Genomic DNA, 7895 nt, shown 5'->3' on the forward strand with positions numbered 1-7895 from the left:
GGCTAATGGGAACTAGCCCATTCACACTGAAGCAGCTATTTCCCATTAGAGAAACAGCCTTCCGACCTGGAAAGGCAGAAAGGTCCTCTTGGCTAATGGGAACTAGCCCATTCACACTGAAGCAGCTATTTCCCATTAGAGAAGCGGCCCTCCGACTTACAGAGGCAGAAAGGTCTTCTCTTCTAATGGGAACTAGCCCACTCACACTGAAGCAGCTATTTCCCATTAGAGAAACGGCCCTCCGACCTGCAGAGGCAGAAAGGTCCTCTCGTCTAATGGGAACTAGCCCACTCAGACTGAAGCAGCTATTTCCCATTAGAGAAAGGGCCCTCCGACCTGGAAAGGCAGAAAGGTCCTCTCGGCTAATGGGAACTAGCCCACTCAAAATGAAGCAGCTATTTCCCATTAGAGAAACGGCCCTCCGACCTGGAAAGGCAGAAAGGTCCTCTCGGCTAATGGGAACTAGCCCATTCACACTGAAGCAGCTATTTCCCATTAGAGAAACGACCCTCCGACCTGGAAAGGCAAAAAGGTCCTCTCGTCTAATGGGAACTAGCCCATTCACACTGAAGCAGCTATTTCCCATTAGAGAAGCGGCCCTCCGACCTGCAGAGGCAGAAAGGTCCTCTCGTCTAATGGGAACTAGCCCACTCACACTGAAGCAGCTATTTCCCATTAGAGTAACGGCCCTCCGACCTGGAAAGGCAAAAAGGTCCTCTCGTCTAATGGGAACTAGCCCATTCACACTGAAGCAGCTATTTCCCATTAGAGAAGCGGCCCTCCGACCTGCAGAGGCAGAAAGGTCCTCTCGTCTAATGGGAACTAGCCGACTCACACTGAAGCAGCTATTTCCCATTAGAGTAACGGCCCTCCGACCTGGAAAGGCAAAAAGGTCCTCTCGTCTAATGGGAACTAGCCCATTCACACTGAAGCAGCTATTTCCCATTAGAGAAGCAGCCCTCCGACCTGCAGAGGCAGAAAGGTCCTCTCGTCTAATGGGAACTAGCCCACTCAGACTGAAGCAGTTATTTCCCATTAGAGAAAGGGCCCTCCGACCTGGAAAGGCAGAAAGGTCCTCTCGGCTAATGGGAACTAGCCCACTCAGACTGAAGCAGCTATTTTCCATTAGAGAAGCGGCCTTCCGACCTGCAGAGGCAGAAAGGTCCTCTCGTCTAATGGGAACTAGCCCACTCAGACTGAAGCAGCTATTTCCCATTAGAGAAAGGGCCCTCCGACCTGGAAAGGCAGAAAGGTCCTCTCGGCTAATGGGAACTAGCCCACTCAGACTGAAGCAGCTATTTTCCATTAGAGAAGCGGCCCTCAGACCTGCAGAGGCAGAAAGGTCCTCTCGTCTAATGGGAACTAGCCCATTCACACTGAAGCAGCTATTTCCCATTAGAGAAGCTGCCCTCCGACCTGCAGAGACAGAAAAGTCCTCTCGTCTAATGGGAACTAGCCCACTCACACTGAAGCAGCTATTTCCCATTAGAGAAACGGCCCTCTGACCTGGAAAGGCAGAAATGTCCTCTCGTCTAATGGTAACTCGCCCATTCACACTGAAGCAGCTATTTCCCATTAGAGAAGCGGCCCTCCGACCTGCAGAGGCAGACAGGTCCTCTCGTCTAATGGGAACTAGCCCACTCAGACTGAAGCAGCTATTTCCCATTAGAGAAACGGCCCTCCGACCTGGAAAGGCAGAAAGGTCCTCTTGGCTAATGGGAACTAGCCCACTCACACTGAAGCAGCTATTTCCCATTAGAGAAACGGCCCTCCGACCTGTAAAGGCAGAAAGGTACTCTCGTCTAATGGGAACTAGCCCACTCACACTGAAGCAGCTATTTTCCATTAGAGTAACGGCTCTCCGACCTGTAAAAGCAAAAAGGTCCTCTCGTCTAATGGGAACTAGCCCATTCACACTGAAGCAGCTATTTCCCATTAGAGAAGCGGCCCTCCGACCTGCAGAGGCAGAAAGGTCTTCTCTTCTAATGGGAACTAGCCCACTCACACTGAAGCAGCTATTTCCCATTAGAGAAACGGCCCTCCGACCTGCAGAGGCAGAAAGGTCCTCTCGTCTAATGGGGACTAGCCCACTCAGACTGAAGCAGCTATTTCCCATTAGAGAAAGGGGCCTCCGACTTGGAAAGGCAGAAAGGTCCTCTCGGCTAATGGGAACTAGCCCACTCACAATGAAGCAGCTATTTCCCATTAGAGAAAGGGCCCTCCGACCTGGAAAGGCAGAAAGGTCCTCTCGGCTAATGGGAACTAGCCCATTCACACTGAAGCAGCTATTTCCCATTAGAGAAACGGCCTTCCGACCTGGAAAGGCAGAAAGGTCCTCTTGGCTAATGGGAACTAGCCCATTCACACTGAAGCAGCTATTTCCCATTAGAGAAGCGGCCCTCCGACCTGCAGAGGCAGAAAGGTCCTCTCGTCTAATGGGAACTAGCCCACTCAGACTGAAGCAGCTATTTCCCATTAGAGAAAGGGCCCTCCGACCTGGAAAGGCAGAAAGGTCCTCTCGTCTAATGGGAACTAGCCCATTCACACTGAAGCAGCTATTTCCCATTAGAGAAGCGGCCCTCCGACCTGCAGAGACAGAAAGGTCCTCTCGTCTAATGGGAACTAGCCCACTCAGACTGAAGCAGCTATTTTGCATTAGAGAAACGGCCCTCCGACCTGGAAAGGCAAAAAGGTCCTCTCGTCTAATGGGAACCAGCCCATTCACACTGAAGCAGCTATTTCCCATTAGAGAAGGGGCCCTCCGACCTGCAGAGGCAAAAAGGTCCTCTCGTCTAATGGGAACTAGCCCACTCACACTGAAGCAGCTATTTCCCATTAGAGTAACGGCCCTCTGACCTGGAAAGGCAAAAAGGTCCTCTCGTCTAATGGGGACTAGCCCATTCACACTGAAGCAGCTATTTCCCATTAGAGAAGCGGCCCTCCGACCTGCAGAGGCAGAAAGGTCCTCTCGTCTAATGGGAACTAGCCCACTCAGACTGAAACAGCTATTTCCCATTAGAGAAAGGCCCTCCGACCTGGAGAGGCAGAAAGGTCCTCTCGGCTAATGGGAACTAGCCCACTCACACTGAAGCAGCTATTTCCCATTAGAGAAGCGGCCCTCCGACCTGCAGAGGCAGAAAGGTCTTCTCTTCTAATTGGAACTAGCCCACTCACACTGAAGCAGCTATTTCCCATTAAAGAAACGGCCTTCTGACCTGGAAAGGCAGAAAGGTCCTCTTGTCTAATGGGAACTAGCCCACTCAGACAGAAGCAGCTATTTTCCATTAGAGAAACGGCCCTCCGACCTGGAAAGGCAAAAAGGTCCTCTCGTCTAATGTGAACTAGCCCATTCACACTGAAGCAGCTATTTCCCATTAGAGAAGCGGCCCTCCGACCTGCAGAGGCAGAAAGGTCCTCTCGTCTAATGGGAACTAGCCCACTCACACTGAAGCAGCTATTTCCCATTAGAGTAACGGCCCTCCGACCTGGAAAGGCAAAATGTTCCTCTCGTCTAATGGGAACTAGCCCATTCACACTGAAGCAGCTATTTCCCATTAGAGAAGCGGCCCTCCGACCTGCAGAGGCAGAAAGGTCCTCTCGTCTAATGGGAACTAGCCCACTCAGACTGAAGCAGCTATTTCCCATTAGAGAAAGGGCCCTCCGACCTGGAAAGGCAGAAAGGTCCTCTCGTCTAATGGGAACTAGCCCATTCACACTGAAGCAGCTATTTCCCATTAGAGAAGCAGCCCTCCGACCTGCAGAGGCAGAAAGGTCCTCTCGTCTAATGGGAACTAGCCCACTCAGACTGAAGCAGCTATTTCCCATTAGAGAAACGGCCCTCCGATTTTTCTGCCTCTCTAGGTCAGAGGGCCGTTTCTCTAGCTACTTCAGTGTGAGTGGGCTAGTTCCCATTAGACGAGGGGACCAATTGATCTCCTGTTGATCATTAACTTGTCCCGAATGTCCTCTTTCTGATAATGTTCAAAACAACACTTTATAGCCAACCCTCACAGTGCTGTAACAAACTCCTCAATGGTCTCACAACATTTCTGTTGTCTGATGGAAAATTGATAACAAGCCAAAATGTTATTCCCCTTCACCTCGTAATGCTTGTCCATCTTGGCTATGCATACATCAAGCTGGTTGCCCATCTTGATGCATTCAGCTAGTTTTGAGAAATTGTTGTCCAGCCCGACCTCGACAAAGAAACAGTGCCTCTTTCTTTTTACTCAAATAATTAGGACCATATACTGCTAACATATGCTTCTGGAATCTTTCTTTCGATTTAATAACCTAGGAATAACCCAGTGCCTGGTATATTTCCCATAATCTTTGAATTCATTTCTGTTGCTTCCCTATTTTTGTGCTCTTGGTATTTGTCACCTTGTTCACAGGGACAAATTTCTGTAATCTCCCTTTTAAAGTGCAATGAAAAAACACCTCTCCAGCCAATTGTGCTACGGCATGCTCCCTTCTTTATGTGTGCAAGTGTTTCTTTCGGTCGCTACAGTGCACGTGGGACAGGCACAGCACGGAGCGCAGTGTCCGCAGTGAAGGCCTTCAGCTTGTTACATAGCTAAGCAACAGACATGTCAACTCCTTATCATGTCTAAAATTGCCAGGTAACAACTTGCAACACCGGACAATGCGTCCTTGGATCACGTATTCTGTCGTCTGCATGCACGGCTATGCTGCTAGGGTGCTTCCTGTGTCCTCATAGGCTCACGCACAGCCCAGATAATCCCCAATACATGCCTGGAGAGTCCCACTGAGCTACCATTTTGACTGTGCAACTAACCCTGCACCTGTTCAGCCAGGGCAACCACACTCAATGGCAAGTGCAGGCTCTTTGTCATTGCTGCAACTCATCACCAGTTAAGGAAGTGAACCAGAACACAGCCAGTATGTGTGACTTAATTTCTTTTAAGTTCATTTTTATGCTGTAACAACTCTCTCTGTCCTCCCCCTTACACCAACCACCATACAACTTGCCTTGCATTCTCTTCTAGTGTTCTCTGTTCACATTCCACACCCATAAGATTCCATCTGCTGACATTCCTAACACTGTAAGGAGTCCCCCTTTCTTCTAGAGGACTTTAATCCCATGGCCACTTTCCGTATTCTAATATTACTCAACTAGAGTTGTATTGCCAAGTGGGAATGCTTCAGTTAGTCCCCCTCTAGTGCTCTATATGAGCATGGCTTGATCCTCCTCGGATTGACGGCGCATTGGCCCTATTGGGCATGAAGATTTGTTTGCTCTCCTGGCCAGAAAGACCATTTGTTTGTACCGGGCTTGAAGATGCGCTGGCACTCCTGGGCTTGAAGACAAAGATAGGCCCTTCCAGGGGCCAGAAACCGATGATGTGATGCATCGGCAGGGCCAGAAACCGAAGACAGGCCCACTCAGCTTGGTGTTGAGAGTTAAACCACGGTCAAGTTGGTTTACCCAGGGTACTGCACTCCTCCTCATCTTTCCAATACCCCTCTCTAGTTTTGATGGGCTAGGTACTAGGTTAAGATGTACAACCAGGCACCAGCTAGCATAATACTTAATGGACACAGATTGAAAAACTGGTTCGGGAAGATATCTCGCGCTCACACCCGTACTTTCACAAAATTCCTCAACAATTTTAGTCAAAACGACATCAATTAAAATCCATCAGTACAATGATTCCTAACAAAAATTGTTTTTTAATTTGTCAAAGAAAAACAGCCGACACGTGTTTCGACCTTAGGTCGTTCTCAAGGCTATGTAAAGTTATACAGTCAAATAATATATAGCAATTAAGGAAATTTAATAAATGGAAAACCATACCATATAGTTCCCCATGTCAGGTCAGGATGAGAGAGGTTTTTTTGCCATAGTCAAATATTTGAATGGTTTTTATGGGGGTAATGTCTCCATATTAGAGATTTCCTGGATATATGAACTAATTCATGGCTTTTGATTTTTGTGATTTTCTTTCATATCATTTCAAATATTTGACTATGGCAAAAAAACCTCTCTCATCCTGACCTGACATGGGGAACTATATGGTATGGTTTTCCATTTATTAAATTTCCTTAATTGCTATATATTATTTGACTGTATAACTTTACATAGCCTTGAGAACGACCTAAGGTCGAAACACGTGTCGGCTGTTTTTCTTTGACAAATTAAAAAACAATTTTTGTTAGGAATCATTGTACTGATGGATTTTAATTGATGTCGTTTTGACTAAAATTGTTGAGGAATTTTGTGAAAGTACGGGTGTGAGCGCGAGATATCTTCCCGAACCAGTTTTTCAATTTATATCTTTGTTACAAACTTTGTGGGAAGTTTGAGGGTAAGATATAACTTGCTGCCGACCCATTTTTTAAGATTTCTGGTGGTAAATAGCGCACATGACCCAATAGCGATCCCACAAGTGTTGCTTAATGGACACAGGCTTTCGTCCACAGCATTTCCCTTATTTTCAGGGTCCACCTTCTGCACTTCTTCCTTCCTCCACCTTCCTTTTCTTCCTCAGTAGCTTTCCAAAAATGTTCCTCCATCGGTGGTCCTCTTCCTACACCGATTTTGTCTGTACCTTTTAAACTGTTCTCCAAGTAATTTCTTCCTTTCTCTTGTGTCTCACCTTGCATCTCTGCTTTTCCCCCATTGCTAGTTTTCCCCTTTTTACGCTGCTCTCCACTTTCCCTTCTTTTGTCCCATCTTCACCTTCCTCTCCCATCCACCTCAAGTCTTACTCTCCTTCAACTCCCTTCGCCTTCCTTCTTCCTCTTTTACTCTGCTCTTTACTGCAACGCTTGTTTCTAAACTCCCATACTAGGCCTTCTACCAAAGCCTCCCTGTATAGTCCTGCCACTTTTTATACTGGAAAAGGAAAGGTGTTAATTAATGTGCCCAACTCCTTGTGTGTACGTGACAAAGTGATTGGTTCTTCTGAGTAACTCGCCATCTTCAGATCTAGTGATTCTTATCAGTTACAAATTGTCAGCTGCCAACTTGAAGTCAAGCAGCGCTGTCATGGTAGCTGCCTGACCCCACCATGGTGCCTCCTGCAGGCAGCTGCGCAATAACTCTGCCAACCTTGAACCTCCTCATATGCCAACTTCATTGCATACACAAGCTCAAGTAGGTCTTTTCCACAGTCCATCCTGCAGACTGTGTATTCAAATGTACTTTTAGTGGGATCAAAGACGATACCCACAAAACTTTTGACCTTCTAATGCAGAGTTGTTCATTCTTCAAAACTCTACCAGGTCTTGAATTACAGACTGGAACCTGGCAAAGGATAAAGTGTATAGGGTATACGCCTTGGGAATACCTTATATACTGGCTATTATCTTTCTGAAAGTACAGGCCCCTCCAGGGTCTCGTAGCTCCATTCCCATATGTCCACCTAGAAACATGGTCACAGTTCTCTCCTTTTTTATGCTGTCACTCAGTTCATTGTTGTACTTAATATGTAATTCTTTTCATTGACAGTTTCATATTTTAAGTCGTTTATATTCCATGAAAGTATTTATATTGTTAAAGTAGGCCTTATTTTCATTTATTTTATTACTCGAGTTATCAGTTCATGGTTATTACATATTTATCATATTCAAGATTTATTATAACCATTTAATTGGACCAAAGTGTGAAATATCTTAGCCGTTGGCATAATTATGGATCTATGTGTTTAAATTGAACCTGAAGTAGTTGCATTTTTTCCAAATGTTTTGTACCCATTTTTTTAAATATCAGATTTTGGGGTAGGTCGCTCTCACTGCACTTGAGGATGGTGGACTCACATGGGAGACAGATGCTGAAGGCCGGGGACATCACCTCCAGCCGTCCTCGAGTTTTGGCTGGGCTACATTACAGCTTTTCCCTTCGTGGAGGTTTTGGCACACTGCCGGGGCTC

Source organism: Ambystoma mexicanum, chromosome 1p (genome assembly GCF_040938575.1).
Source record: "Ambystoma mexicanum isolate Mex_15411 chromosome 1p, UKY_AmexF1_1, whole genome shotgun sequence".
NCBI classification, from domain to species: Eukaryota; Metazoa; Chordata; class Amphibia; order Caudata; family Ambystomatidae; genus Ambystoma; species Ambystoma mexicanum.